Source organism: Staurois parvus, unplaced genomic scaffold (genome assembly GCF_062004578.1).
Source record: "Staurois parvus isolate SC_StPar_1 unplaced genomic scaffold, SC_StPar_1.0 ptg000689l, whole genome shotgun sequence".
NCBI lineage: Eukaryota > Metazoa > Chordata > Amphibia > Anura > Ranidae > Staurois > Staurois parvus.
The window spans coordinates 589282-616261 of NW_028318485.1; the positions used below are offsets into that span (position 1 = coordinate 589282).

The following is a 26980-nucleotide window of genomic DNA, read 5'->3' on the forward strand; positions in this document are numbered from 1 at the left end:
TCCATTTTTTAGGACAGCTTGCAACCATGCAGATAGGGTCCAGTCTGGTAGAGATGGAGAACGCTGAAAGTTTCTGGCTTAGTGTAACTTATAGGTCAATGCTCTTTCACTGGAAACAAGGGCCTTGCAAAAAACACACCAGCCAAACTGGTTCCTTAACCCTGGACCAACACGCTTCCAGTATTCTTCCTAATTGACTGGGTTACAAATAAAGAAAGTTCACCTTTAGCCTCATGATGCCAGGTCTAGCAGAGAAAAAGCAAGGAAAAATTGAATGAGGTAGAGTCCACTCTGGATTAAAGGCAAGTGGGGGGGAACGAGCATGACGTGGCAATCACATATTGTTCTACTCAGCAGGCTGCGTGATGACACAAAAGATCTCTATAGTGTCCCCGGCCCCGTGACCCGCTTCCTCAACTCTAACACATCTCAGTCTGCATCTTAGAAGCCATTGCTTTTCTGCTGTTTCAAACATATTGCTCAGTCTCCTGAGAGACTCTCAAAAATTGCCAGTGCTGACTGTATTTCAAGTCATCACAGCGGGGTATTGGGATTAGTTTTCAATTAGCAATAATCACGCCTCAGGTGGACCTCATTGGCTATGATACTGCCACTGCGCAAAGCTAACCAAATCAGTGTCTGCCAATTTCTGCCCATCCTTGGAGGAGGTATTGACATTGAGGTGAGACACAAAAGTGTCATCCAGTGGGCCGCTGAGCATTCTGGGACTTGGCATGCTAATGTGACAGAGAAGACGCCTAAGCTGGCATTGTTTGCATTTGAAAGGACTAAGGAGAATGTCAAGTTTTGGGGCCTAGATGTCAAATGTCAAATGGCTTTCTCCCACAGCAGTTCTCAAAGGCCACTGAATGCATATGGTCCGACGGCTGCACTGTTGGGGAAAAAAAAGCCAAGGTGGAAAGCTTTGGGCCCGTCGTTGAAAGCTTTGTGGATAACAAGCCTGAACTGGAGTCCAGGAAAGCTGGCGTAGACCAGGCTTGTTGGGAATCAGTTGTTCAGGCAAACACCTGCAGCCACCTTTATTTCTGGGCTAGATTCACAGAGCCTTGAAAGGGGGAATTTTGCATCCCTTAGGACATTTCCTCTCTCTAGGCCAGTGAGCACTCCGGCAGATGGGCATAAAGATTACCTTATCCGCAGCTCAACAACAAGGACAAAGCTACCGCCCGAACAGGGACTTGAACCCTGGACCCTCAGATTAAAAGTCTGATGCTCTACCGACTGAGCTATCCGGGCTCTGAAAGCTCCACCTCCAAAACAGTCCAATCTGCTTGAAACTTCACTTTTATGGCAGAAAAAGACCATGCGCCCAAAAGAAAGAGGAGATGTGTGCCTGAATGCACAAGTATTTGGCTCACTCCGGCTGGCCAATCGTCCTCTCCCATTCCATTTTTTAGGACAGCTTGCAACCATGCAGATAGGGTCCAGTCTGGTAGAGATGGAGAACGCTGAAAGTTTCTGGCTTAGTGTAACTTATAGGTCAATGCTCTTTCACTGGAAACAAGGGCCTTGCAAAAAACACACCGGCCAAACTGGTTCCTTAACCCTGGACCAACACGCTTCCAGTATTCTTCCTAATTGACTGGGTTACAGATAAAGAAAGTTCACCTTTAGCCTCATGATGCCAGGTCTAGCAGAGAAAAAGCAAGGAAAAATTTAATGAGGTAGAGTCCACTCTGGATTAAAGGCAAGTGGGGGGGAACGAGCATGACGTGGCAATCACATATTGTTCTACTCAGCAGGCTGCGTGATGACACAAAAGATCTCTATAGTGTCCCCGGCCCCGTGACCCGCTTCCTCAACTCTAACACATCTCAGTCTGCATCTTAGAAGCCATTGCTTTTCTGCTGTTTCAAACATATTGCTCAGTCTCCTGAGAGACTCTCAAAAATTGCCAGTGCTGACTGTATTTCAAGTCATCACAGCGGGGTATTGGGATTAGTTTTCAATTAGCAATAATCACGCCTCAGGTGGACCTCATTGGCTATGATACTGCCACTGCGCAAAGCTAACCAAATCAGTGTCTGCCAATTTCTGCCCATCCTTGGAGGAGGTATTGACATTGAGGTGAGACACAAAAGTGTCATCCAGTGGGCCGCTGAGCATTCTGGGACTTGGCATGCTAATGTGACAGAGAAGACGCCTAAGCTGACATTGTTTGCATTTGAAAGGACTAAGGAGAATGTCAAGTTTTGGGCCTAGATGTCAAATGGCTTTCTCCCACAGCAGTTCTCAAAGGCCACTGAATGCATATGGTCCGACGGCTGCACTGTTGGGGAAAAAAAAGCCAAGGTGGAAAGCTTTGGGCCCGTCGTTGAAAGCTTTGTGGATAACAAGCCTGAACTGGAGTCCAGGAAAGCTGGCGTAGACCAGGCTTGTTGGGAATCAGTTGTTCAGGCAAACACCTGCAGCCACCTTTATTTCTGGGCTAGATTCACAGAGCCTTGAAAGGGGGAATTTTGCATCCCTTAGGACATTTCCTCTCTCTAGGCCTGTGAGCACTCCGGCAGATGGGCATAAAGATTACCTTATCCGCAGCTCAACAAGGACAAAGCTACCGCCCGAACAGGGACTTGAACCCTGGACCCTCAGATTAAAAGTCTGATGCTCTACCGACTGAGCTATCCGGGCTCTGAAACCTCCAAAACAGTCCAATCTGCTTGAAACTTCACTTTTATGGCAGAAAAAGACCATTCGGCCAAAAGAAAGAGGAGATGTGTGCCTGAATGCACAAGTATTTGGCTCACTCCGGCTGGCCAATCGTCCTCTCCCATTCCATTTTTTAGGACAGCTTGCAACCATGCAGATAGGGTCCAGTCTGGTAGAGATGGAGAACGCTGAAAGTTTCTGGCTTAGTGTAACTTATAGGTCAATGCTCTTTCACTGAAAACAAGGGCCTTGCAAAAAACACACCGGCCAAACTGGTTCCTTAACCCTGGACCAACACGCTTCCAGTATTCTTCCTAATTGACTGGGTTACAAATAAAGAAAGTTCACCTTTAGCCTCATGATGCCAGGTCTAGCAGAGAAAAAGCAAGGAAAAATTTAATGAGGTAGAGTCCACTCTGGATTAAAGGCAAGTGGGGGGGAACGAGCATGACGTGGCAATCACATATTGTTCTACTCAGCAGGCTGCGTGATGACACAAAAGATCTCTATAGTGTCCCCGGCCCCGTTTCCTCAACTCTAACACATCTCAGTCTGCATCTTAGAAGGCATTGCTTTTCTGCTGTTTCAAACATATTGCTCAGTCTCCTGAGAGACTCTCAAAAATTGCCAGTGCTGACTGTATTTCAAGTCATCACAGCGGGGTATTGGGATTAGTTTTCAATTAGCAATAATCACGCCTCAGGTGGACCTCATTGGCTATGATACTGCCACTGCGCAAAGCTAACCAAATCAGTGTCTGCCAATTTCTGCCCATCCTTGGAGGAGGTATTGACATTGAGGTGAGACACAAAAGTGTCATCCAGTGGGCCGCTGAGCATTCTGGGACTTGGCATGCTAATGTGACAGAGAAGACGCCTAAGCTGGCATTGTTTGCATTTGAAAGGACTAAGGAGAATGTCAAGTTTTGGGGACTAGATGTCAAATGGCTTTCTCCCACAGCAGTTCTCAAAGGCCACTGAATGCATATGGTCCGACGGCTGCACTGTTGGGGAAAAAAAAGCCAAGGTGGAAAGCTTTGGGCCCGTCGTTGAAAGCTTTGTGGATAACAAGCCTGAACTGGAGTCCAGGAAAGCTGGCGTAGACCAGGCTTGTTGGGAATCAGTTGTTCAGGCAAACACCTGCAGCCACCTTTATTTCTGGGCTAGATTCACAGAGCCTTGAAAGGGGGAATTTTGCATCCCTTAGGACATTTCCTCTCTCTAGGCCAGTGAGCACTCCGGCAGATGGGCATAAAGATTACCTTATCCGCAGCTCAACAACAAGGACAAAGCTACCGCCCGAACAGGGACTTGAACCTTGGACCCTCAGATTAAAAGTCTGATGCTCTACCGACTGAGCTATCCGGGCTCTGAAACCTCCAAAACAGTCCAATCTGCTTGAAACTTCACTTTTATGGCAGAAAAAGACCATTCGGCCAAAAGAAAGAGGAGATGTGTGCCTGAATGCACAAGTATTTGGCTCACTCCGGCTGGCCAATCGTCCTCTCCCATTCCATTTTTTAGGACAGCTTGCAACCATGCAGATAGGGTCCAGTCTGGTAGAGATGGAGAACGCTGAAAGTTTCTGGCTTAGTGTAACTTATAGGTCAATGCTCTTTCACTGAAAACAAGGGCCTTGCAAAAAACACACCGGCCAAACTGGTTCCTTAACCCTGGACCAACACGCTTCCAGTATTCTTCCTAATTGACTGGGTTACAAATAAAGAAAGTTCACCTTTAGCCTCATGATGCCAGGTCTAGCAGAGAAAAAGCAAGGAAAAATTTAATGAGGTAGAGTCCACTCTGGATTAAAGGCAAGTGGGGGGGAACGAGCATGACGTGGCAATCACATATTGTTCTACTCAGCAGGCTGCGTGATGACACAAAAGATCTCTATAGTGTCCCCGGCCCCATGACCCGCTTCCTCAACTCTAACACATCTCAGTCTGCATCTTAGAAGCCATTGCTTTTCTGCTGTTTCAAACATATTGCTCAGTCTCCTGAGAGACTCTCAAAAATTGCCAGTGCTGACTGTATTTCAAGTCATCACAGCGGGGTATTGGGATTAGTTTTCAATTAGCAATAATCACGCCTCAGGTGGACCTCATTGGCTATGATACTGCCACTGCGCAAAGCTAACTAAATCAGTGTCTGCCAATTTCTGCCCATCCTTGGAGGAGGTATTGACATTGAGGTGAGACACAAAAGTGTCATCCAGTGGGCCGCTGAGCATTCTGGGACTTGGCATGCTAATGTGACAGAGAAGACGCCTAAGCTGGCATTGTTTGCATTTGAAAGGACTAAGGAGAATGTCAAGTTTTGGGCCTAGATGTCAAATGGCTTTCTCCCACAGCAGTTCTCAAAGGCCACTGAATGCATATGGTCCGACGGCTGCACTGTTGGGGAAAAAAAAGCCAAGGTGGAAAGCTTTGGGCCCGTTGTTGAAAGCTTTGTGGATAACAAGCCTGAACTGGAGTCCAGGAAAGCTGGCGTAGACCAGGCTTGTTGGGAATCAGTTGTTCAGGCAAACACCTGCAGCCACCTTTATTTCTGGGCTAGATTCACAGAGCCTTGAAAGGGGGAATTTTGCATCCCTTAGGACATTTCCTCTCTCTAGGCCTGTGAGCACTCCGGCAGATGGGCATAAAGATTACCTTATCCGCAGCTCAACAACAAGGACAAAGCTACCGCCCGAACAGGGACTTGAACCCTGGACCCTCAGATTAAAAGTCTGATGCTCTACCGACTGAGCTATCCGGGCTCTGAAAGCTCCACCTCCAAAACAGTCCAATCTGCTTGAAACTTCACTTTTATGGCAGAAAAAGACCATGCGCCCAAAAGAAAGAGGAGATGTGTGCCTGAATGCACAAGTATTTGGCTCACTCCGGCTGGCCAATCGTCCTCTCCCATTCCATTTTTTAGGACAGCTTGCAACCATGCAGATAGGGTCCAGTCTGGTAGAGATGGAGAACGCTGAAAGTTTCTGGCTTAGTGTAACTTATAGGTCAATGCTCTTTCACTGAAAACAAGGGCCTTGCAAAAAACACACCGGCCAAACTGGTTCCTTAACCCTGGACCAACACGCTTCCAGTATTCTTCCTAATTGACTGGGTTACAAATAAAGAAAGTTCACCTTTAGCCTCATGATGCCAGGTCTAGCAGAGAAAAAGCAAGGAAAAATTTAATGAGGTAGAGTCCACTCTGGATTAAAGGCAAGTGGGGGGGAACGAGCATGACGTGGCAATCACATATTGTTCTACTCAGCAGGCTGCGTGATGACACAAAAGATCTCTATAGTGTCCCCGGCCCCATGACCCGCTTCCTCAACTCTAACACATCTCAGTCTGCATCTTAGAAGCCATTGCTTTTCTGCTGTTTCAAACATATTGCTCAGTCTCCTGAGAGACTCTCAAAAATTGCCAGTGCTGACTGTATTTCAAGTCATCACAGCGGGGTATTGGGATTAGTTTTCAATTAGCAATAATCACGCCTCAGGTGGACCTCATTGGCTATGATACTGCCACTGCGCAAAGCTAACTAAATCAGTGTCTGCCAATTTCTGCCCATCCTTGGAGGAGGTATTGACATTGAGGTGAGACACAAAAGTGTCATCCAGTGGGCCGCTGAGCATTCTGGGACTTGGCATGCTAATGTGACAGAGAAGACGCCTAAGCTGGCATTGTTTGCATTTGAAAGGACTAAGGAGAATGTCAAGTTTTGGGGCCTAGATGTCAAATGGCTTTCTCCCACAGCAGTTCTCAAAGGCCACTGAATGCATATGGTCCGACGGCTGCACTGTTGGGGAAAAAAAAGCCAAGGTGGAAAGCTTTGGGCCCGTCGTTGAAAGCTTTGTGGATAACAAGCCTGAACTGGAGTCCAGGAAAGCTGGCGTAGACCAGGCTTGTTGGGAATCAGTTGTTCAGGCAAACACCTGCAGCCACCTTTATTTCTGGGCTAGATTCACAGAGCCTTGAAAGGGGGAATTTTGCATCCCTTAGGACATTTCCTCTCTCTAGGCCAGTGAGCACTCCGGCAGATGGGCATAAAGATTACCTTATCCGCAGCTCAACAACAAGGACAAAGCTACCGCCCGAACAGGGACTTGAACCCTGGACCCTCAGTTTAAAAGTCTGATGCTCTACCGACTGAGCTATCCGGGCTCTGAAAGCTCCTCCTCCAAAACAGTCCAATCTGCTTGAAACTTCACTTTTATGGCAGAAAAAGACCATTCGGCCAAAAGAAAGAGGAGATGTGTGCCTGAATGCACAAGTATTTGGCTCACTCCGGCTGGCCAATCGTCCTCTCCCATTCCATTTTTTAGGACAGCTTGCAACCATGCAGATAGGGTCCAGTCTGGTAGAGATGGAGAACGCTGAAAGTTTCTGGCTTAGTGTAACTTATAGGTCAATGCTCTTTCACTGGAAACAAGGGCCTTGCAAAAAACACACCGGCCAAACTGGTTCCTTAACCCTGGACCAACACGCTTCCAGTATTCTTCCTATTTGACTGGGTTACAGATAAAGAAAGTTCACCTTTAGCCTCATGATGCCAGGTCTAGCAGAGAAAAAGCAAGGAAAAATTTAATGAGGTAGAGTCCACTCTGGATTAAAGGCAAGTGGGGGGGAAGGAGCATGACGTGGCAATCACATATTGTTCTACTCAGCAGGCTGCGTGATGACACAAAAGATCTCTATAGTGTCCCCGGCCCCGTGACCCGCTTCCTCAACTCTAACACATCTCAGTCTGCATCTTAGAAGCCATTGCTTTTCTGCTGTTTCAAACATATTGCTCAGTCTCCTGAGAGACTCTCAAAAATTGCCAGTGCTGACTGTATTTCAAGTCATCACAGCGGGGTATTGGGATTAGTTTTCAATTAGCAATAATCACGCCTCAGGTGGACCTCATTGGCTATGATACTGCCACTGCGCAAAGCTAACCAAATCAGTGTCTGCCAATTTCTGCCCATCCTTGGAGGAGGTATTGACATTGAGGTGAGACACAAAAGTGTCATCCAGTGGGCCGCTGAGCATTCTGGGACTTGGCATGCTAATGTGACAGAGAAGACGCCTAAGCTGGCATTGTTTGCATTTGAAAGGACTAAGGAGAATGTCAAGTTTTGGGGCCTAGATGTCAAATGTCAAATGGCTTTCTCCCACAGCAGTTCTCAAAGGCCACTGAATGCATATGGTCCGACGGCTGCACTGTTGGGGAAAAAAAAGCCAAGGTGGAAAGCTTTGGGCCCGTCGTTGAAAGCTTTGTGGATAACAAGCCTGAACTGGAGTCCAGGAAAGCTGGCGTAGACCAGGCTTGTTGGGAATCAGTTGTTCAGGCAAACACCTGCAGCCACCTTTATTTCTGGGCTAGATTCACAGAGCCTTGAAAGGGGGAATTTTGCATCCCTTAGGACATTTCCTCTCTCTAGGCCAGTGAGCACTCCGGCAGATGGGCATAAAGATTACCTTATCCGCAGCTCAACAACAAGGACAAAGCTACCGCCCGAACAGGGACTTGAACCCTGGACCCTCAGTTTAAAAGTCTGATGCTCTACCGACTGAGCTATCCGGGCTCTGAAACCTCCAAGACAGTCCAATCTGCTTGAAACTTCACTTTTATGGCAGAAAAAGACCATTCGGCCAAAAGAAAGAGGAGATGTGTGCCTGAATGCACAAGTATTTGGCTCACTCCGGCTGGCCAATCGTCCTCTCCCATTCCATTTTTTAGGACAGCTTGCAACCATGCAGATAGGGTCCAGTCTGGTAGAGATGGAGAACGCTGAAAGTTTCTGGCTTAGTGTAACTTATAGGTCAATGCTCTTTCACTGAAAACAAGGGCCTTGCAAAAAACACACCGGCCAAACTGGTTCCTTAACCCTGGACCAACACGCTTCCAGTATTCTTCCTAATTGACTGGGTTACAAATAAAGAAAGTTCACCTTTAGCCTCATGATGCCAGGTCTAGCAGAGAAAAAGCAAGGAAAAATTTAATGAGGTAGAGTCCACTCTGGATTAAAGGCAAGTGGGGGGGAACGAGCATGACGTGGCAATCACATATTGTTCTACTCAGCAGGCTGCGTGATGACACAAAAGATCTCTATAGTGTCCCCGGCCCCGTTTCCTCAACTCTAACACATCTCAGTCTGCATCTTAGAAGGCATTGCTTTTCTGCTGTTTCAAACATATTGCTCAGTCTCCTGAGAGACTCTCAAAAATTGCCAGTGCTGACTGTATTTCAAGTCATCACAGCGGGGTATTGGGATTAGTTTTCAATTAGCAATAATCACGCCTCAGGTGGACCTCATTGGCTATGATACTGCCACTGCGCAAAGCTAACCAAATCAGTGTCTGCCAATTTCTGCCCATCCTTGGAGGAGGTATTGACATTGAGGTGAGACACAAAAGTGTCATCCAGTGGGCTGCTGAGCATTCTGGGACTTGGCATGCTAATGTGACAGAGAAGACGCCTAAGCTGGCATTGTTTGCATTTGAAAGGACTAAGGAGAATGTCAAGTTTTGGGGCCTAGATGTCAAATGGCTTTCTCCCACAGCAGTTCTCAAAGGCCACTGAATGCATATGGTCCGACGGCTGCACTGTTGGGGAAAAAAAAGCCAAGGTGGAAAGCTTTGGGCCCGTCGTTGAAAGCTTTGTGGATAACAAGCCTGAACTGGAGTCCAGGAAAGCTGGCGTAGACCAGGCTTGTTGGGAATCAGTTGTTCAGGCAAACACCTGCAGCTACCTTTATTTCTGGGCTAGATTCACAGAGCCTTGAAAGGGGGAATTTTGCATCCCTTAGGACATTTCCTCTCTCTAGGCCAGTGAGCACTCCGGCAGATGGGCATAAAGATTACCTTATCCGCAGCTCAACAACAAGGACAAAGCTATCACCCGAACAGGGACTTGAACCCTGGACCCTCAGATTAAAAGTCTGATGCTCTACCGACTGAGCTATCCGGGCTCTGAAAGCTCCACCTCCAAAACAGTCCAATCTGCTTGAAACTTCACTTTTATGGCAGAAAAAGACCATGCGCCCAAAAGAAAGAGGAGATGTGTGCCTGAATGCACAAGTATTTGGCTCACTCCGGCTGGCCAATCGTCCTCTCCCATTCCATTTTTTAGGACAGCTTGCAACCATGCAGATAGGGTCCAGTCTGGTAGAGATGGAGAACGCTGAAAGTTTCTGGCTTAGTGTAACTTATAGGTCAATGCTCTTTCACTGGAAACAAGGGCCTTGCAAAAAACACACCGGCCAAACTGGTTCCTTAACCCTGGACCAACACGCTTCCAGTATTCTTCCTAATTGACTGGGTTACAAATAAAGAAAGTTCACCTTTAGCCTCATGATGCAGGGTCTAGCAGAGAAAAAGCAAGGAAAAATTGAATGAGGTAGAGTCCACTCTGGATTAAAGGCAAGTGGGGGGGAACGAGCATGACGTGGCAATCACATATTGTTCTACTCAGCAGGCTGCGTGATGACACAAAAGATCTCTATAGTGTCCCCGGCCCCATGACCCGCTTCCTCAACTCTAACACATCTCAGTCTGCATCTTAGAAGCCATTGCTTTTCTGCTGTTTCAAACATATTGCTCAGTCTCCTGAGAGACTCTCAAAAATTGCCAGTGCTGACTGTATTTCAAGTCATCACAGCGGGGTATTGGGATTAGTTTTCAATTAGCAATAATCACGCCTCAGGTGGACCTCATTGGCTATGATACTGCCACTGCGCAAAGCTAACCAAATCAGTGTCTGCCAATTTCTGCCCATCCTTGGAGGAGGTATTGACATTGAGGTGAGACACAAAAGTGTCATCCAGTGGGCCGCTGAGCATTCTGGGACTTGGCATGCTAATGTGACAGAGAAGACGCCTAAGCTGGCATTGTTTGCATTTGAAAGGACTAAGGAGAATGTCAAGTTTTGGGGCCTAGATGTCAAATGTCAAATGGCTTTCTCCCACAGCAGTTCTCAAAGGCCACTGAATGCATATGGTCCGACGGCTGCACTGTTGGGGAAAAAAAAGCCAAGGTGGAAAGCTTTGGGCCCGTCGTTGAAAGCTTTGTGGATAACAAGCCTGAACTGGAGTCCAGGAAAGCTGGCGTAGACCAGGCTTGTTGGGAATCAGTTGTTCAGGCAAACACCTGCAGCCACCTTTATTTCTGGGCTAGATTCACAGAGCCTTGAAAGGGGGAATTTTGCATCCCTTAGGACATTTCCTCTCTCTAGGCCAGTGAGCACTCCGGCAGATGGGCATAAAGATTACCTTATCAGCAGCTCAACAACAAGGACAAAGCTACCGCCCGAACAGGGACTTGAACCCTGGACCCTCAGATTAAAAGTCTGATGCTCTACCGACTGAGCTATCCGGGCTCTGAAACCTCCAAAACAGTCCAATCTGCTTGAAACTTCACTTTTATGGCAGAAAAAGACCATTCGGACAAAAGAAAGAGGAGATGTGTGCCTGAATGCACAAGTATTTGGCTCACTCCGGCTGGCCAATCGTCCTCTCCCATTCCATTTTTTAGGACAGCTTGCAACCATGCAGATAGGGTCCAGTCTGGTAGAGATGGAGAACGCTGAAAGTTTCTGGCTTAGTGTAACTTATAGGTCAATGCTCTTTCACTGAAAACAAGGGCCTTGCAAAAAACACACCGGCCAACCTGGTTCCTTAACCCTGGACCAACACGCTTCCAGTATTCTTCCTAATTGACTGGGTTACAAATAAAGAAAGTTCACCTTTAGCCTCATGATGCCAGGTCTAGCAGAGAAAAAGCAAGAAAAAATTTAATGAGGTAGAGTCCACTCTGGATAAAAGGCAAGTGGGGGGGAACGAGCATGACGTGGCAATCACATATTGTTCTACTCAGCAGGCTGCGTGATGACACAAAAGATCTCTATAGTGTCCCCGGCCCCATGACCCGCTTCCTCAACTCTAACACATCTCAGTCTGCATCTTAGAAGCCATTGCTTTTCTGCTGTTTCAAACATATTGCTCAGTCTCCTGAGAGACTCTCAAAAATTGCCAGTGCTGACTGTATTTCAAGTCATCACAGCGGGGTATTGGGATTAGTTTTCAATTAGCAATAATCACGCCTCAGGTGGACCTCATTGGCTATGATACTGCCACTGCGCAAAGCTAACCAAATCAGTGTCTGCCAATTTCTGCCCATCCTTGGAGGAGGTATTGACATTGAGGTGAGACACAAAAGTGTCATCCAGTGGGCCGCTGAGCATTCTGGGACTTGGCATGCTAATGTGACAGAGAAGACGCCTAAGCTGGCATTGTTTGCATTTGAAAGGACTAAGGAGAATGTCAAGTTTTGGGGCCTAGATGTCAAATGTCAAATGGCTTTCTCCCACAGCAGTTCTCAAAGGCCACTGAATGCATATGGTCCGACGGCTGCACTGTTGGGGAAAAAAAAGCCAAGGTGGAAAGCTTTGGGCCCGTCGTTGAAAGCTTTGTGGATAACAAGCCTGAACTGGAGTCCAGGAAAGCTGGCGTAGACCAGGCTTGTTGGGAATCAGTTGTTCAGGCAAACACCTGCAGCCACCTTTATTTCTGGGCTAGATTCACAGAGCCTTGAAAGGGGGAATTTTGCATCCCTTAGGACATTTCCTCTCTCTAGGCCAGTGAGCACTCCGGCAGATGGGCATAAAGATTACCTTATCCGCAGCTCAACAACAAGGAGAAAGCTACCGCCCGAACAGGGACTTGAACCCTGGACCCTCAGATTAAAAGTCTGATGCTCTACCGACTGAGCTATCCGGGCTCTGAAACCTCCAAAACAGTCCAATCTGCTTGAAACTTCACTTTTATGGCAGAAAAAGACCATTCGGACAAAAGAAAGAGGAGATGTGTGCCTGAATGCACAAGTATTTGGCTCACTCCGGCTGGCCAATCGTCCTCTCCCATTCCATTTTTTAGGACAGCTTGCAACCATGCAGATAGGGTCCAGTCTGGTAGAGATGGAGAACGCTGAAAGTTTCTGGCTTAGTGTAACTTATAGGTCAATGCTCTTTCACTGAAAACAAGGGCCTTGCAAAAAACACACCGGCCAAACTGGTTCCTTAACCCTGGACCAACACGCTTCCAGTATTCTTCCTAATTGACTGGGTTACAAATAAAGAAAGTTCACCTTTAGCCTCATGATGCCAGGTCTAGCAGAGAAAAAGCAAGGAAAAATTGAATGAGGTAGAGTCCACTCTGGATTAAAGGCAAGTGGGGGGGAACGAGCATGACGTGGCAATCACATATTGTTCTACTCAGCAGGCTGCGTGATGACACAAAAGATCTCTATAGTGTCCCCGGCCCCGTTTCCTCAACTCTAACACATCTCAGTCTGCATCTTAGAAGCCATTGCTTTTCTGCTGTTTCAAACATATTGCTCAGTCTCCTGAGAGACTCTCAAAAATTGCCAGTGCTGACTGTATTTCAAGTCATCACAGCGGGGTATTGGGATTAGTTTTCAATTAGCAATAATCACGCCTCAGGTGGACCTCATTGGCTATGATACTGCCACTGCGCAAAGCTAACCAAATCAGTGTCTGCCAATTTCTGCCCATCCTTGGAGGAGGTATTGACATTGAGGTGAGACACAAAAGTGTCATCCAGTGGGCCGCTGAGCATTCTGGGACTTGGCATGCTAATGTGACAGAGAAGACGCCTAAGCTGGCATTGTTTGCATTTGAAAGGACTAAGGAGAATGTCAAGTTTTGGGGCCTAGATGTCAAATGTCAAATGGCTTTCTCCCACAGCAGTTCTCAAAGGCCACTGAATGCATATGGTCCGACGGCTGCACTGTTGGGGAAAAAAAAGCCAAGGTGGAAAGCTTTGGGCCCGTCGTTGAAAGCTTTGTGGATAACAAGCCTGAACTGGAGTCCAGGAAAGCTGGCGTAGACCAGGCTTGTTGGGAATCAGTTGTTCAGGCAAACACCTGCAGCCACCTTTATTTCTGGGCTAGATTCACAGAGCCTTGAAAGGGGGAATTTTGCATCCCTTAGGACATTTCCTCTCTCTAGGCCAGTGAGCACTCCGGCAGATGGGCATAAAGATTACCTTATCCGCAGCTCAACAACAAGGACAAAGCTACCGCCCGAACAGGGACTTGAACCCTGGACCCTCAGATTAAAAGTCTGATGCTCTACCGACTGAGCTATCCGGGCTCTGAAACCTCCAAAACAGTCCAATCTGCTTGAAACTTCACTTTTATGGCAGAAAAAGACCATTCGGCCAAAAGAAAGAGGAGATGTGTGCCTGAATGCACAAGTATTTGGCTCACTCCGGCTGGCCAATCGTCCTCTCCCATTCCATTTTTTAGGACAGCTTGCAACCATGCAGATAGGGTCCAGTCTGGTAGAGATGGAGAACGCTGAAAGTTTCTGGCTTAGTGTAACTTATAGGTCAATGCTCTTTCACTGAAAACAAGGGCCTTGCAAAAAACACACCGGCCAAACTGGTTCCTTAACCCTGGACCAACACGCTTCCAGTATTCTTCCTAATTGACTGGGTTACAAATAAAGAAAGTTCACCTTTAGCCTCATGATGCCAGGTCTAGCAGAGAAAAAGCAAGGAAAAATTTAATGAGGTAGAGTCCACTCTGGATTAAAGGCAAGTGGGGGGGAACGAGCATGACGTGGCAATCACATATTGTTCTACTCAGCAGGCTGCGTGATGACACAAAAGATCTCTATAGTGTCCCCGGCCCCGTTTCCTCAACTCTAACACATCTCAGTCTGCATCTTAGAAGCCATTGCTTTTCTGCTGTTTCAAACATATTGCTCAGTCTCCTGAGAGACTCTCAAAAATTGCCAGTGCTGACTGTATTTCAAGTCATCACAACGGGGTATTGGGATTAGTTTTCAATTAGCAATAATCACGCCTCAGGTGGACCTCATTGGCTATGATACTGCCACTGCGCAAAGCTAACCAAATCAGTGTCTGCCAATTTCTGCCCATCCTTGGAGGAGGTATTGACATTGAGGTGAGACACAAAAGTGTCATCCAGTGGGCCGCTGAGCATTCTGGGACTTGGCATGCTAATGTGACAGAGAAGACGCCTAAGCTGGCATTGTTTGCATTTGAAAGGACTAAGGAGAATGTCAAGTTTTGGGCCTAGATGTCAAATGGCTTTCTCCCACAGCAGTTCTCAAAGGCCACTGAATGCATATGGTCCGACGGCTGCACTGTTGGGGAAAAAAAAGCCAAGGTGGAAAGCTTTGGGCCCGTCGTTGAAAGCTTTGTGGATAACAAGCCTGAACTGGAGTCCAGGAAAGCTGGCGTAGACCAGGCTTGTTGGGAATCAGTTGTTCAGGCAAACACCTGCAGCCACCTTTATTTCTGGGCTAGATTCACAGAGCCTTGAAAGGGGGAATTTTGCATCCCTTAGGACATTTCCTCTCTCTAGGCCAGTGAGCACTCCGGCAGATGGGCATAAAGATTACCTTATCCGCAGCTCAACAACAAGGACAAAGCTACCGCCCGAACAGGGACTTGAACCCTGGACCCTCAGATTAAAAGTCTGATGCTCTACCGACTGAGCTATCCAGGCTCTGAAACCTCCAAAACAGTCCAATCTGCTTGAAACTTCACTTTTATGGCAGAAAAAGACCATGCGCCCAAAAGAAAGAGGAGATGTGTGCCTGAATGCACAAGTATTTGGCTCACTCCGGCTGGCCAATCGTCCTCTCCCATTCCATTTTTTAGGACAGCTTGCAACCATGCAGATAGGGTCCAGTCTGGTAGAGATGGAGAACGCTGAAAGTTTCTGGCTTAGTGTAACTTATAGGTCAATGCTCTTTCACTGGAAACAAGGGCCTTGCAAAAAACACACCGGCCAAACTGGTTCCTTAACCCTGGACCAACACGCTTCCAGTATTCTTCCTAATTGACTGGGTTACAGATAAAGAAAGTTCACCTTTAGCCTCATGATGCCAGGTCTAGCAGAGAAAAAGCAAGGAAAAATTGAATGAGGTAGAGTCCACTCTGGATTAAAGGCAAGTGGGGGGGAACGAGCATGACGTGGCAATCACATATTGTTCTACTCAGCAGGCTGCGTGATGACACAAAAGATCTCTATAGTGTCCCCGGCCCCGTGACCCGCTTCCTCAACTCTAACACATCTCAGTCTGCATCTTAGAAGCCATTGCTTTTCTGCTGTTTCAAACATATTGCTCAGTCTCCTGAGAGACTCTCAAAAATTGCCAGTGCTGACTGTATTTCAAGTCATCACAGCGGGGTATTGGGATTAGTTTTCAATTAGCAATAATCACGCCTCAGGTGGACCTCATTGGCTATGATACTGCCACTGCGCAAAGCTAACCAAATCAGTGTCTGCCAATTTCTGCCCATCCTTGGAGGAGGTATTGACATTGAGGTGAGACACAAAAGTGTCATCCAGTGGGCCGCTGAGCATTCTGGGACTTGGCATGCTAATGTGACAGAGAAGACGCCTAAGCTGACATTGTTTGCATTTGAAAGGACTAAGGAGAATGTCAAGTTTTGGGCCTAGATGTCAAATGGCTTTCTCCCACAGCAGTTCTCAAAGGCCACTGAATGCATATGGTCCGACGGCTGCACTGTTGGGGAAAAAAAAGCCAAGGTGGAAAGCTTTGGGCCCGTCGTTGAAAGCTTTGTGGATAACAAGCCTGAACTGGAGTCCAGGAAAGCTGGCGTAGACCAGGCTTGTTGGGAATCAGTTGTTCAGGCAAACACCTGCAGCCACCTTTATTTCTGGGCTAGATTCACAGAGCCTTGAAAGGGGGAATTTTGCATCCCTTAGGACATTTCCTCTCTCTAGGCCTGTGAGCACTCCGGCAGATGGGCATAAAGATTACCTTATCCGCAGCTCAACAACAAGGACAAAGCTACCGCCCGAACAGGGACTTGAACCCTGGACCCTCAGATTAAAAGTCTGATGCTCTACCGACTGAGCTATCCAGGCTCTGAAACCTCCAAAACAGTCCAATCTGCTTGAAACTTCACTTTTATGGCAGAAAAAGACCATTCGGCCAAAAGAAAGAGGAGATGTGTGCCTGAATGCACAAGTATTTGGCTCACTCCGGCTGGCCAATCGTCCTCTCCCATTCCATTTTTTAGGACAGCTTGCAACCATGCAGATAGGGTCCAGTCTGGTAGAGATGGAGAACGCTGAAAGTTTCTGGCTTAGTGTAACTTATAGGTCAATGCTCTTTCACTGAAAACAAGGGCCTTGCAAAAAACACACCGGCCAAACTGGTTCCTTAACCCTGGACCAACACGCTTCCAGTATTCTTCCTAATTGACTGGGTTACAAATAAAGAAAGTTCACCTTTAGCCTCATGATGCCAGGTCTAGCAGAGAAAAAGCAAGGAAAAATTTAATGAGGTAGAGTCCACTCTGGATTAAAGGCAAGTGGGGGGGAACGAGCATGACGTGGCAATCACATATTGTTCTACTCAGCAGGCTGCGTGATGACACAAAAGATCTCTATAGTGTCCCCGGCCCCGTTTCCTCAACTCTAACACATCTCAGTCTGCATCTTAGAAGGCATTGCTTTTCTGCTGTTTCAAACATATTGCTCAGTCTCCTGAGAGACTCTCAAAAATTGCCAGTGCTGACTGTATTTCAAGTCATCACAGCGGGGTATTGGGATTAGTTTTCAATTAGCAATAATCACGCCTCAGGTGGACCTCATTGGCTATGATACTGCCACTGCGCAAAGCTAACCAAATCAGTGTCTGCCAATTTCTGCCCATCCTTGGAGGAGGTATTGACATTGAGGTGAGACACAAAAGTGTCATCCAGTGGGCCGCTGAGCATTCTGGGACTTGGCATGCTAATGTGACAGAGAAGACGCCTAAGCTGGCATTGTTTGCATTTGAAAGGACTAAGGAGAATGTCAAGTTTTGGGGACTAGATGTCAAATGGCTTTCTCCCACAGCAGTTCTCAAAGGCCACTGAATGCATATGGTCCGACGGCTGCACTGTTGGGGAAAAAAAAGCCAAGGTGGAAAGCTTTGGGCCCGTCGTTGAAAGCTTTGTGGATAACAAGCCTGAACTGGAGTCCAGGAAAGCTGGCGTAGACCAGGCTTGTTGGGAATCAGTTGTTCAGGCAAACACCTGCAGCCACCTTTATTTCTGGGCTAGATTCACAGAGCCTTGAAAGGGGGAATTTTGCATCCCTTAGGACATTTCCTCTCTCTAGGCCAGTGAGCACTCCGGCAGATGGGCATAAAGATTACCTTATCCGCAGCTCAACAACAAGGACAAAGCTACCGCCCGAACAGGGACTTGAACCTTGGACCCTCAGATTAAAAGTCTGATGCTCTACCGACTGAGCTATCCGGGCTCTGAAACCTCCAAAACAGTCCAATCTGCTTGAAACTTCACTTTTATGGCAGAAAAAGACCATTCGGACAAAAGAAAGAGGAGATGTGTGCCTGAATGCACAAGTATTTGGCTCACTCCGGCTGGCCAATCGTCCTCTCCCATTCCATTTTTTAGGACAGCTTGCAACCATGCAGATAGGGTCCAGTCTGGTAGAGATGGAGAACGCTGAAAGTTTCTGGCTTAGTGTAACTTATAGGTCAATGCTCTTTCACTGAAAACAAGGGCCTTGCAAAAAACACACCGGCCAAACTGGTTCCTTAACCCTGGACCAACACGCTTCCAGTATTCTTCCTAATTGACTGGGTTACAAATAAAGAAAGTTCACCTTTAGCCTCATGATGCCAGGTCTAGCAGAGAAAAAGCAAGGAAAAATTGAATGAGGTAGAGTCCACTCTGGATTAAAGGCAAGTGGGGGGGAACGAGCATGACGTGGCAATCACATATTGTTCTACTCAGCAGGCTGCGTGATGACACAAAAGATCTCTATAGTGTCCCCGGCCCCATGACCCGCTTCCTCAACTCTAACACATCTCAGTCTGCATCTTAGAAGGCATTGCTTTTCTGCTGTTTCAAACATATTGCTCAGTCTCCTGAGAGACTCTCAAAAATTGCCAGTGCTGACTGTATTTCAAGTCATCACAGCGGGGTATTGGGATTAGTTTTCAATTAGCAATAATCACGCCTCAGGTGGACCTCATTGGCTATGATACTGCCACTGCGCAAAGCTAACTAAATCAGTGTCTGCCAATTTCTGCCCATCCTTGGAGGAGGTATTGACATTGAGGTGAGACACAAAAGTGTCATCCAGTGGGCCGCTGAGCATTCTGGGACTTGGCATGCTAATGTGACAGAGAAGACGCCTAAGCTGGCATTGTTTGCATTTGAAAGGACTAAGGAGAATGTCAAGTTTTGGGCCTAGATGTCAAATGGCTTTCTCCCACAGCAGTTCTCAAAGGCCACTGAATGCATATGGTCCGACGGCTGCACTGTTGGGGAAAAAAAAGCCAAGGTGGAAAGCTTTGGGCCCGTTGTTGAAAGCTTTGTGGATAACAAGCCTGAACTGGAGTCCAGGAAAGCTGGCGTAGACCAGGCTTGTTGGGAATCAGTTGTTCAGGCAAACACCTGCAGCCACCTTTATTTCTGGGCTAGATTCACAGAGCCTTGAAAGGGGGAATTTTGCATCCCTTAGGACATTTCCTCTCTCTAGGCCTGTGAGCACTCCGGCAGATGGGCATAAAGATTACCTTATCCGCAGCTCAACAACAAGGACAAAGCTACCGCCCGAACAGGGACTTGAACCCTGGACCCTCAGATTAAAAGTCTGATGCTCTACCGACTGAGCTATCCGGGCTCTGAAAGCTCCACCTCCAAAACAGTCCAATCTGCTTGAAACTTCACTTTTATGGCAGAAAAAGACCATGCGCCCAAAAGAAAGAGGAGATGTGTGCCTGAATGCACAAGTATTTGGCTCACTCCGGCTGGCCAATCGTCCTCTCCCATTCCATTTTTTAGGACAGCTTGCAACCATGCAGATAGGGTCCAGTCTGGTAGAGATGGAGAACGCTGAAAGTTTCTGGCTTAGTGTAACTTATAGGTCAATGCTCTTTCACTGAAAACAAGGGCCTTGCAAAAAACACACCGGCCAAACTGGTTCCTTAACCCTGGACCAACACGCTTCCAGTATTCTTCCTAATTGACTGGGTTACAAATAAAGAAAGTTCACCTTTAGCCTCATGATGCCAGGTCTAGCAGAGAAAAAGCAAGGAAAAATTTAATGAGGTAGAGTCCACTCTGGATTAAAGGCAAGTGGGGGGGAACGAGCATGACGTGGCAATCACATATTGTTCTACTCAGCAGGCTGCGTGATGACACAAAAGATCTCTATAGTGTCCCCGGCCCCATGACCCGCTTCCTCAACTCTAACACATCTCAGTCTGCATCTTAGAAGCCATTGCTTTTCTGCTGTTTCAAACATATTGCTCAGTCTCCTGAGAGACTCTCAAAAATTGCCAGTGCTGACTGTATTTCAAGTCATCACAGCGGGGTATTGGGATTAGTTTTCAATTAGCAATAATCACGCCTCAGGTGGACCTCATTGGCTATGATACTGCCACTGCGCAAAGCTAACTAAATCAGTGTCTGCCAATTTCTGCCCATCCTTGGAGGAGGTATTGACATTGAGGTGAGACACAAAAGTGTCATCCAGTGGGCCGCTGAGCATTCTGGGACTTGGCATGCTAATGTGACAGAGAAGACGCCTAAGCTGGCATTGTTTGCATTTGAAAGGACTAAGGAGAATGTCAAGTTTTGGGGCCTAGATGTCAAATGGCTTTCTCCCACAGCAGTTCTCAAAGGCCACTGAATGCATATGGTCCGACGGCTGCACTGTTGGGGAAAAAAAAGCCAAGGTGGAAAGCTTTGGGCCCGTCGTTGAAAGCTTTGTGGATAACAAGCCTGAACTGGAGTCCAGGAAAGCTGGCGTAGACCAGGCTTGTTGGGAATCAGTTGTTCAGGCAAACACCTGCAGCCACCTTTATTTCTGGGCTAGATTCACAGAGCCTTGAAAGGGGGAATTTTGCATCCCTTAGGACATTTCCTCTCTCTAGGCCAGTGAGCACTCCGGCAGATGGGCATAAAGATTACCTTATCCGCAGCTCAACAACAAGGACAAAGCTACCGCCCGAACAGGGACTTGAACCCTGGACCCTCAGATTAAAAGTCTGATGCTCTACCGACTGAGCTATCCGGGCTCTGAAAGCTCCTCCTCCAAAACAGTCCAATCTGCTTGAAACTTCACTTTTATGGCAGAAAAAGACCATTCGGACAAAAGAAAGAGGAGATGTGTGCCTGAATGCACAAGTATTTGGCTCACTCCGGCTGGCCAATCGTCCTCTCCCATTCCATTTTTTAGGACAGCTTGCAACCATGCAGATAGGGTCCAGTCTGGTAGAGATGGAGAACGCTGAAAGTTTCTGGCTTAGTGTAACTTATAGGTCAATGCTCTTTCACTGGAAACAAGGGCCTTGCAAAAAACACACCGGCCAAACTGGTTCCTTAACCCTGGACCAACACGCTTCCAGTATTCTTCCTATTTGACTGGGTTACAGATAAAGAAAGTTCACCTTTAGCCTCATGATGCCAGGTCTAGCAGAGAAAAAGCAAGGAAAAATTTAATGAGGTAGAGTCCACTCTGGATTAAAGGCAAGTGGGGGGGAACGAGCATGACGTGGCAATCACATATTGTTCTACTCAGCAGGCTGCGTGATGACACAAAAGATCTCTATAGTGTCCCCGGCCCCGTGACCCGCTTCCTCAACTCTAACACATCTCAGTCTGCATCTTAGAAGCCATTGCTTTTCTGCTGTTTCAAACATATTGCTCAGTCTCCTGAGAGACTCTCAAAAATTGCCAGTGCTGACTGTATTTCAAGTCATCACAGCGGGGTATTGGGATTAGTTTTCAATTAGCAATAATCACGCCTCAGGTGGACCTCATTGGCTATGATACTGCCACTGCGCAAAGCTAACCAAATCAGTGTCTGCCAATTTCTGCCCATCCTTGGAGGAGGTATTGACATTGAGGTGAGACACAAAAGTGTCATCCAGTGGGCCGCTGAGCATTCTGGGACTTGGCATGCTAATGTGACAGAGAAGACGCCTAAGCTGGCATTGTTTGCATTTGAAAGGACTAAGGAGAATGTCAAGTTTTGGGGCCTAGATGTCAAATGTCAAATGGCTTTCTCCCACAGCAGTTCTCAAAGGCCACTGAATGCATATGGTCCGACGGCTGCACTGTTGGGGAAAAAAAAGCCAAGGTGGAAAGCTTTGGGCCCGTCGTTGAAAGCTTTGTGGATAACAAGCCTGAACTGGAGTCCAGGAAAGCTGGCGTAGACCAGGCTTGTTGGGAATCAGTTGTTCAGGCAAACACCTGCAGCCACCTTTATTTCTGGGCTAGATTCACAGAGCCTTGAAAGGGGGAATTTTGCATCCCTTAGGACATTTCCTCTCTCTAGGCCAGTGAGCACTCCGGCAGATGGGCATAAAGATTACCTTATCCGCAGCTCAACAACAAGGACAAAGCTACCGCCCGAACAGGGACTTGAACCCTGGACCCTCAGATTAAAAGTCTGATGCTCTACCGACTGAGCTATCCGGGCTCTGAAACCTCCAAGACAGTCCAATCTGCTTGAAACTTCACTTTTATGGCAGAAAAAGACCATTCGGCCAAAAGAAAGAGGAGATGTGTGCCTGAATGCACAAGTATTTGGCTCACTCCGGCTGGCCAATCGTCCTCTCCCATTCCATTTTTTAGGACAGCTTGCAACCATGCAGATAGGGTCCAGTCTGGTAGAGATGGAGAACGCTGAAAGTTTCTGGCTTAGTGTAACTTATAGGTCAATGCTCTTTCACTGAAAACAAGGGCCTTGCAAAAAACACACCGGCCAAACTGGTTCCTTAACCCTGGACCAACACGCTTCCAGTATTCTTCCTAATTGACTGGGTTACAAATAAAGAAAGTTCACCTTTAGCCTCATGATGCCAGGTCTAGCAGAGAAAAAGCAAGGAAAAATTTAATGAGGTAGAGTCCACTCTGGATTAAAGGCAAGTGGGGGGGAACGAGCATGACGTGGCAATCACATATTGTTCTACTCAGCAGGCTGCGTGATGACACAAAAGATCTCTATAGTGTCCCCGGCCCCGTTTCCTCAACTCTAACACATCTCAGTCTGCATCTTAGAAGGCATTGCTTTTCTGCTGTTTCAAACATATTGCTCAGTCTCCTGAGAGACTCTCAAAAATTGCCAGTGCTGACTGTATTTCAAGTCATCACAGCGGGGTATTGGGATTAGTTTTCAATTAGCAATAATCACGCCTCAGGTGGACCTCATTGGCTATGATACTGCCACTGCGCAAAGCTAACCAAATCAGTGTCTGCCAATTTCTGCCCATCCTTGGAGGAGGTATTGACATTGAGGTGAGACACAAAAGTGTCATCCAGTGGGCTGCTGAGCATTCTGGGACTTGGCATGCTAATGTGACAGAGAAGACGCCTAAGCTGGCATTGTTTGCATTTGAAAGGACTAAGGAGAATGTCAAGTTTTGGGGCCTAGATGTCAAATGGCTTTCTCCCACAGCAGTTCTCAAAGGCCACTGAATGCATATGGTCCGACGGCTGCACTGTTGGGGAAAAAAAAGCCAAGGTGGAAAGCTTTGGGCCCGTCGTTGAAAGCTTTGTGGATAACAAGCCTGAACTGGAGTCCAGGAAAGCTGGCGTAGACCAGGCTTGTTGGGAATCAGTTGTTCAGGCAAACACCTGCAGCTACCTTTATTTCTGGGCTAGATTCACAGAGCCTTGAAAGGGGGAATTTTGCATCCCTTAGGACATTTCCTCTCTCTAGGCCAGTGAGCACTCCGGCAGATGGGCATAAAGATTACCTTATCCGCAGCTCAACAACAAGGACAAAGCTATCACCCGAACAGGGACTTGAACCCTGGACCCTCAGATTAAAAGTCTGATGCTCTACCGACTGAGCTATCCGGGCTCTGAAAGCTCCACCTCCAAAACAGTCCAATCTGCTTGAAACTTCACTTTTATGGCAGAAAAAGACCATGCGCCCAAAAGAAAGAGGAGATGTGTGCCTGAATGCACAAGTATTTGGCTCACTCCGGCTGGCCAATCGTCCTCTCCCATTCCATTTTTTAGGACAGCTTGCAACCATGCAGATAGGGTCCAGTCTGGTAGAGATGGAGAACGCTGAAAGTTTCTGGCTTAGTGTAACTTATAGGTCAATGCTCTTTCACTGGAAACAAGGGCCTTGCAAAAAACACACCGGCCAAACTGGTTCCTTAACCCTGGACCAACACGCTTCCAGTATTCTTCCTAATTGACTGGGTTACAAATAAAGAAAGTTCACCTTTAGCCTCATGATGCAGGGTCTAGCAGAGAAAAAGCAAGGAAAAATTTAATGAGGTAGAGTCCACTCTGGATTAAAGGCAAGTGGGGGGGAACGAGCATGACGTGGCAATCACATATTGTTCTACTCAGCAGGCTGCGTGATGACACAAAAGATCTCTATAGTGTCCCCGGCCCCATGACCCGCTTCCTCAACTCTAACACATCTCAGTCTGCATCTTAGAAGCCATTGCTTTTCTGCTGTTTCAAACATATTGCTCAGTCTCCTGAGAGACTCTCAAAAATTGCCAGTGCTGACTGTATTTCAAGTCATCACAGCGGGGTATTGGGATTAGTTTTCAATTAGCAATAATCACGCCTCAGGTGGACCTCATTGGCTATGATACTGCCACTGCGCAAAGCTAACCAAATCAGTGTCTGCCAATTTCTGCCCATCCTTGGAGGAGGTATTGACATTGAGGTGAGACACAAAAGTGTCATCCAGTGGGCCGCTGAGCATTCTGGGACTTGGCATGCTAATGTGACAGAGAAGACGCCTAAGCTGGCATTGTTTGCATTTGAAAGGACTAAGGAGAATGTCAAGTTTTGGGGCCTAGATGTCAAATGTCAAATGGCTTTCTCCCACAGCAGTTCTCAAAGGCCACTGAATGCATATGGTCCGACGGCTGCACTGTTGGGGAAAAAAAAGCCAAGGTGGAAAGCTTTGGGCCCGTCGTTGAAAGCTTTGTGGATAACAAGCCTGAACTGGAGTCCAGGAAAGCTGGCGTAGACCAGGCTTGTTGGGAATCAGTTGTTCAGGCAAACACCTGCAGCCACCTTTATTTCTGGGCTAGATTCACAGAGCCTTGAAAGGGGGAATTTTGCATCCCTTAGGACATTTCCTCTCTCTAGGCCAGTGAGCACTCCGGCAGATGGGCATAAAGATTACCTTATCAGCAGCTCAACAACAAGGACAAAGCTACCGCCCGAACAGGGACTTGAACCCTGGACCCTCAGATTAAAAGTCTGATGCTCTACCGACTGAGCTATCCGGGCTCTGAAACCTCCAAAACAGTCCAATCTGCTTGAAACTTCACTTTTATGGCAGAAAAAGACCATTCGGACAAAAGAAAGAGGAGATGTGTGCCTGAATGCACAAGTATTTGGCTCACTCCGGCTGGCCAATCGTCCTCTCCCATTCCATTTTTTAGGACAGCTTGCAACCATGCAGATAGGGTCCAGTCTGGTAGAGATGGAGAACGCTGAAAGTTTCTGGCTTAGTGTAACTTATAGGTCAATGCTCTTTCACTGAAAACAAGGGCCTTGCAAAAAACACACCGGCCAACCTGGTTCCTTAACCCTGGACCAACACGCTTCCAGTATTCTTCCTAATTGACTGGGTTACAAATAAAGAAAGTTCACCTTTAGCCTCATGATGCCAGGTCTAGCAGAGAAAAAGCAAGGAAAAATTTAATGAGGTAGAGTCCACTCTGGATAAAAGGCAAGTGGGGGGGAACGAGCATGACGTGGCAATCACATATTGTTCTACTCAGCAGGCTGCGTGATGACACAAAAGATCTCTATAGTGTCCCCGGCCCCATGACCCGCTTCCTCAACTCTAACACATCTCAGTCTGCATCTTAGAAGCCATTGCTTTTCTGCTGTTTCAAACATATTGCTCAGTCTCCTGAGAGACTCTCAAAAATTGCCAGTGCTGACTGTATTTCAAGTCATCACAGCGGGGTATTGGGATTAGTTTTCAATTAGCAATAATCACGCCTCAGGTGGACCTCATTGGCTATGATACTGCCACTGCGCAAAGCTAACCAAATCAGTGTCTGCCAATTTCTGCCCATCCTTGGAGGAGGTATTGACATTGAGGTGAGACACAAAAGTGTCATCCAGTGGGCCGCTGAGCATTCTGGGACTTGGCATGCTAATGTGACAGAGAAGACGCCTAAGCTGGCATTGTTTGCATTTGAAAGGACTAAGGAGAATGTCAAGTTTTGGGGCCTAGATGTCAAATGTCAAATGGCTTTCTCCCACAGCAGTTCTCAAAGGCCACTGAATGCATATGGTCCGACGGCTGCACTGTTGGGGAAAAAAAAGCCAAGGTGGAAAGCTTTGGGCCCGTCGTTGAAAGCTTTGTGGATAACAAGCCTGAACTGGAGTCCAGGAAAGCTGGCGTAGACCAGGCTTGTTGGGAATCAGTTGTTCAGGCAAACACCTGCAGCCACCTTTATTTCTGGGCTAGATTCACAGAGCCTTGAAAGGGGGAATTTTGCATCCCTTAGGACATTTCCTCTCTCTAGGCCAGTGAGCACTCCGGCAGATGGGCATAAAGATTACCTTATCCGCAGCTCAACAACAAGGACAAAGCTACCGCCCGAACAGGGACTTGAACCCTGGACCCTCAGATTAAAAGTCTGATGCTCTACCGACTGAGCTATCCGGGCTCTGAAACCTCCAAAACAGTCCAATCTGCTTGAAACTTCACTTTTATGGCAGAAAAAGACCATTCGGACAAAAGAAAGAGGAGATGTGTGCCTGAATGCACAAGTATTTGGCTCACTCCGGCTGGCCAATCGTCCTCTCCCATTCCATTTTTTAGGACAGCTTGCAACCATGCAGATAGGGTCCAGTCTGGTAGAGATGGAGAACGCTGAAAGTTTCTGGCTTAGTGTAACTTATAGGTCAATGCTCTTTCACTGAAAACAAGGGCCTTGCAAAAAAACACACCGGCCAAACTGGTTCCTTAACCCTGGACCAACACGCTTCCAGTATTCTTCCTAATTGACTGGGTTACAAATAAAGAAAGTTCACCTTTAGCCTCATGATGCCAGGTCTAGCAGAGAAAAAGCAAGGAAAAATTGAATGAGGTAGAGTCCACTCTGGATTAAAGGCAAGTGGGGGGGAACGAGCATGACGTGGCAATCACATATTGTTCTACTCAGCAGGCTGCGTGATGACACAAAAGATCTCTATAGTGTCCCCGGCCCCGTTTCCTCAACTCTAACACATCTCAGTCTGCATCTTAGAAGCCATTGCTTTTCTGCTGTTTCAA

General features: G+C 47.2%; 34 non-coding genes across 34 annotated transcripts; all 34 read right to left on the minus strand.

Annotated features, from left to right (window-relative positions):
- Positions 1 to 484: 484 nt before the first annotated feature.
- Positions 485 to 625, minus strand: LOC149446965 (U4 spliceosomal RNA). The gene has a single exon (XR_016305919.1). It is a non-coding gene; the product is annotated as a U4 spliceosomal RNA (small nuclear RNA).
- Positions 626 to 1184: 559 nt separating this feature from the next.
- TRNAK-UUU (transfer RNA lysine (anticodon UUU)) lies at positions 1185 to 1257 on the minus strand. The gene has a single exon. It is a non-coding gene; the product is annotated as a tRNA-Lys (tRNA).
- A 633-nt stretch (positions 1258 to 1890) lies between these two features.
- LOC149446967 (U4 spliceosomal RNA) lies at positions 1891 to 2031 on the minus strand. Its single transcript, XR_016305921.1, has one exon. It is a non-coding gene; the product is annotated as a U4 spliceosomal RNA (small nuclear RNA).
- Positions 2032 to 2579: 548 nt separating this feature from the next.
- Positions 2580 to 2652, minus strand: TRNAK-UUU (transfer RNA lysine (anticodon UUU)). The gene has a single exon. It is a non-coding gene; the product is annotated as a tRNA-Lys (tRNA).
- Positions 2653 to 3272: 620 nt separating this feature from the next.
- Positions 3273 to 3413, minus strand: LOC149446969 (U4 spliceosomal RNA). Its single transcript, XR_016305922.1, has one exon. It is a non-coding gene; the product is annotated as a U4 spliceosomal RNA (small nuclear RNA).
- Positions 3414 to 4665: 1252 nt separating this feature from the next.
- LOC149446970 (U4 spliceosomal RNA) lies at positions 4666 to 4806 on the minus strand. The gene has a single exon (XR_016305923.1). It is a non-coding gene; the product is annotated as a U4 spliceosomal RNA (small nuclear RNA).
- Positions 4807 to 5357: 551 nt separating this feature from the next.
- TRNAK-UUU (transfer RNA lysine (anticodon UUU)) lies at positions 5358 to 5430 on the minus strand. Its single transcript has one exon. It is a non-coding gene; the product is annotated as a tRNA-Lys (tRNA).
- A 633-nt stretch (positions 5431 to 6063) lies between these two features.
- LOC149446972 (U4 spliceosomal RNA) lies at positions 6064 to 6204 on the minus strand. The gene has a single exon (XR_016305924.1). It is a non-coding gene; the product is annotated as a U4 spliceosomal RNA (small nuclear RNA).
- Positions 6205 to 7462: 1258 nt separating this feature from the next.
- LOC149446973 (U4 spliceosomal RNA) lies at positions 7463 to 7603 on the minus strand. The gene has a single exon (XR_016305925.1). It is a non-coding gene; the product is annotated as a U4 spliceosomal RNA (small nuclear RNA).
- A 1252-nt stretch (positions 7604 to 8855) lies between these two features.
- Positions 8856 to 8996, minus strand: LOC149446974 (U4 spliceosomal RNA). The gene has a single exon (XR_016305926.1). It is a non-coding gene; the product is annotated as a U4 spliceosomal RNA (small nuclear RNA).
- Positions 8997 to 9548: 552 nt separating this feature from the next.
- On the minus strand, positions 9549 to 9621 carry TRNAK-UUU (transfer RNA lysine (anticodon UUU)). The gene has a single exon. It is a non-coding gene; the product is annotated as a tRNA-Lys (tRNA).
- Positions 9622 to 10254: 633 nt separating this feature from the next.
- Positions 10255 to 10395, minus strand: LOC149446976 (U4 spliceosomal RNA). Its single transcript, XR_016305927.1, has one exon. It is a non-coding gene; the product is annotated as a U4 spliceosomal RNA (small nuclear RNA).
- A 559-nt stretch (positions 10396 to 10954) lies between these two features.
- TRNAK-UUU (transfer RNA lysine (anticodon UUU)) lies at positions 10955 to 11027 on the minus strand. Its single transcript has one exon. It is a non-coding gene; the product is annotated as a tRNA-Lys (tRNA).
- Positions 11028 to 11654: 627 nt separating this feature from the next.
- LOC149446978 (U4 spliceosomal RNA) lies at positions 11655 to 11795 on the minus strand. The gene has a single exon (XR_016305928.1). It is a non-coding gene; the product is annotated as a U4 spliceosomal RNA (small nuclear RNA).
- Positions 11796 to 12354: 559 nt separating this feature from the next.
- Positions 12355 to 12427, minus strand: TRNAK-UUU (transfer RNA lysine (anticodon UUU)). The gene has a single exon. It is a non-coding gene; the product is annotated as a tRNA-Lys (tRNA).
- Positions 12428 to 13047: 620 nt separating this feature from the next.
- LOC149446980 (U4 spliceosomal RNA) lies at positions 13048 to 13188 on the minus strand. The gene has a single exon (XR_016305929.1). It is a non-coding gene; the product is annotated as a U4 spliceosomal RNA (small nuclear RNA).
- Positions 13189 to 13747: 559 nt separating this feature from the next.
- On the minus strand, positions 13748 to 13820 carry TRNAK-UUU (transfer RNA lysine (anticodon UUU)). The gene has a single exon. It is a non-coding gene; the product is annotated as a tRNA-Lys (tRNA).
- A 620-nt stretch (positions 13821 to 14440) lies between these two features.
- LOC149446982 (U4 spliceosomal RNA) lies at positions 14441 to 14581 on the minus strand. Its single transcript, XR_016306166.1, has one exon. It is a non-coding gene; the product is annotated as a U4 spliceosomal RNA (small nuclear RNA).
- A 551-nt stretch (positions 14582 to 15132) lies between these two features.
- Positions 15133 to 15205, minus strand: TRNAK-UUU (transfer RNA lysine (anticodon UUU)). The gene has a single exon. It is a non-coding gene; the product is annotated as a tRNA-Lys (tRNA).
- Positions 15206 to 15832: 627 nt separating this feature from the next.
- LOC149446984 (U4 spliceosomal RNA) lies at positions 15833 to 15973 on the minus strand. Its single transcript, XR_016305930.1, has one exon. It is a non-coding gene; the product is annotated as a U4 spliceosomal RNA (small nuclear RNA).
- Positions 15974 to 16524: 551 nt separating this feature from the next.
- On the minus strand, positions 16525 to 16597 carry TRNAK-UUU (transfer RNA lysine (anticodon UUU)). Its single transcript has one exon. It is a non-coding gene; the product is annotated as a tRNA-Lys (tRNA).
- Positions 16598 to 17217: 620 nt separating this feature from the next.
- LOC149446986 (U4 spliceosomal RNA) lies at positions 17218 to 17358 on the minus strand. The gene has a single exon (XR_016305932.1). It is a non-coding gene; the product is annotated as a U4 spliceosomal RNA (small nuclear RNA).
- Positions 17359 to 18610: 1252 nt separating this feature from the next.
- On the minus strand, positions 18611 to 18751 carry LOC149446987 (U4 spliceosomal RNA). Its single transcript, XR_016305933.1, has one exon. It is a non-coding gene; the product is annotated as a U4 spliceosomal RNA (small nuclear RNA).
- A 551-nt stretch (positions 18752 to 19302) lies between these two features.
- Positions 19303 to 19375, minus strand: TRNAK-UUU (transfer RNA lysine (anticodon UUU)). Its single transcript has one exon. It is a non-coding gene; the product is annotated as a tRNA-Lys (tRNA).
- A 633-nt stretch (positions 19376 to 20008) lies between these two features.
- Positions 20009 to 20149, minus strand: LOC149446989 (U4 spliceosomal RNA). Its single transcript, XR_016305934.1, has one exon. It is a non-coding gene; the product is annotated as a U4 spliceosomal RNA (small nuclear RNA).
- Positions 20150 to 20701: 552 nt separating this feature from the next.
- On the minus strand, positions 20702 to 20774 carry TRNAK-UUU (transfer RNA lysine (anticodon UUU)). Its single transcript has one exon. It is a non-coding gene; the product is annotated as a tRNA-Lys (tRNA).
- Positions 20775 to 21407: 633 nt separating this feature from the next.
- On the minus strand, positions 21408 to 21548 carry LOC149446991 (U4 spliceosomal RNA). Its single transcript, XR_016305935.1, has one exon. It is a non-coding gene; the product is annotated as a U4 spliceosomal RNA (small nuclear RNA).
- A 559-nt stretch (positions 21549 to 22107) lies between these two features.
- Positions 22108 to 22180, minus strand: TRNAK-UUU (transfer RNA lysine (anticodon UUU)). Its single transcript has one exon. It is a non-coding gene; the product is annotated as a tRNA-Lys (tRNA).
- A 620-nt stretch (positions 22181 to 22800) lies between these two features.
- On the minus strand, positions 22801 to 22941 carry LOC149446993 (U4 spliceosomal RNA). The gene has a single exon (XR_016305936.1). It is a non-coding gene; the product is annotated as a U4 spliceosomal RNA (small nuclear RNA).
- A 552-nt stretch (positions 22942 to 23493) lies between these two features.
- Positions 23494 to 23566, minus strand: TRNAK-UUU (transfer RNA lysine (anticodon UUU)). The gene has a single exon. It is a non-coding gene; the product is annotated as a tRNA-Lys (tRNA).
- A 633-nt stretch (positions 23567 to 24199) lies between these two features.
- LOC149446995 (U4 spliceosomal RNA) lies at positions 24200 to 24340 on the minus strand. The gene has a single exon (XR_016305937.1). It is a non-coding gene; the product is annotated as a U4 spliceosomal RNA (small nuclear RNA).
- A 559-nt stretch (positions 24341 to 24899) lies between these two features.
- Positions 24900 to 24972, minus strand: TRNAK-UUU (transfer RNA lysine (anticodon UUU)). Its single transcript has one exon. It is a non-coding gene; the product is annotated as a tRNA-Lys (tRNA).
- Positions 24973 to 25599: 627 nt separating this feature from the next.
- LOC149446997 (U4 spliceosomal RNA) lies at positions 25600 to 25740 on the minus strand. The gene has a single exon (XR_016305938.1). It is a non-coding gene; the product is annotated as a U4 spliceosomal RNA (small nuclear RNA).
- A 559-nt stretch (positions 25741 to 26299) lies between these two features.
- TRNAK-UUU (transfer RNA lysine (anticodon UUU)) lies at positions 26300 to 26372 on the minus strand. Its single transcript has one exon. It is a non-coding gene; the product is annotated as a tRNA-Lys (tRNA).
- Between the last annotated feature and the right edge of the window lie 608 nt (positions 26373 to 26980).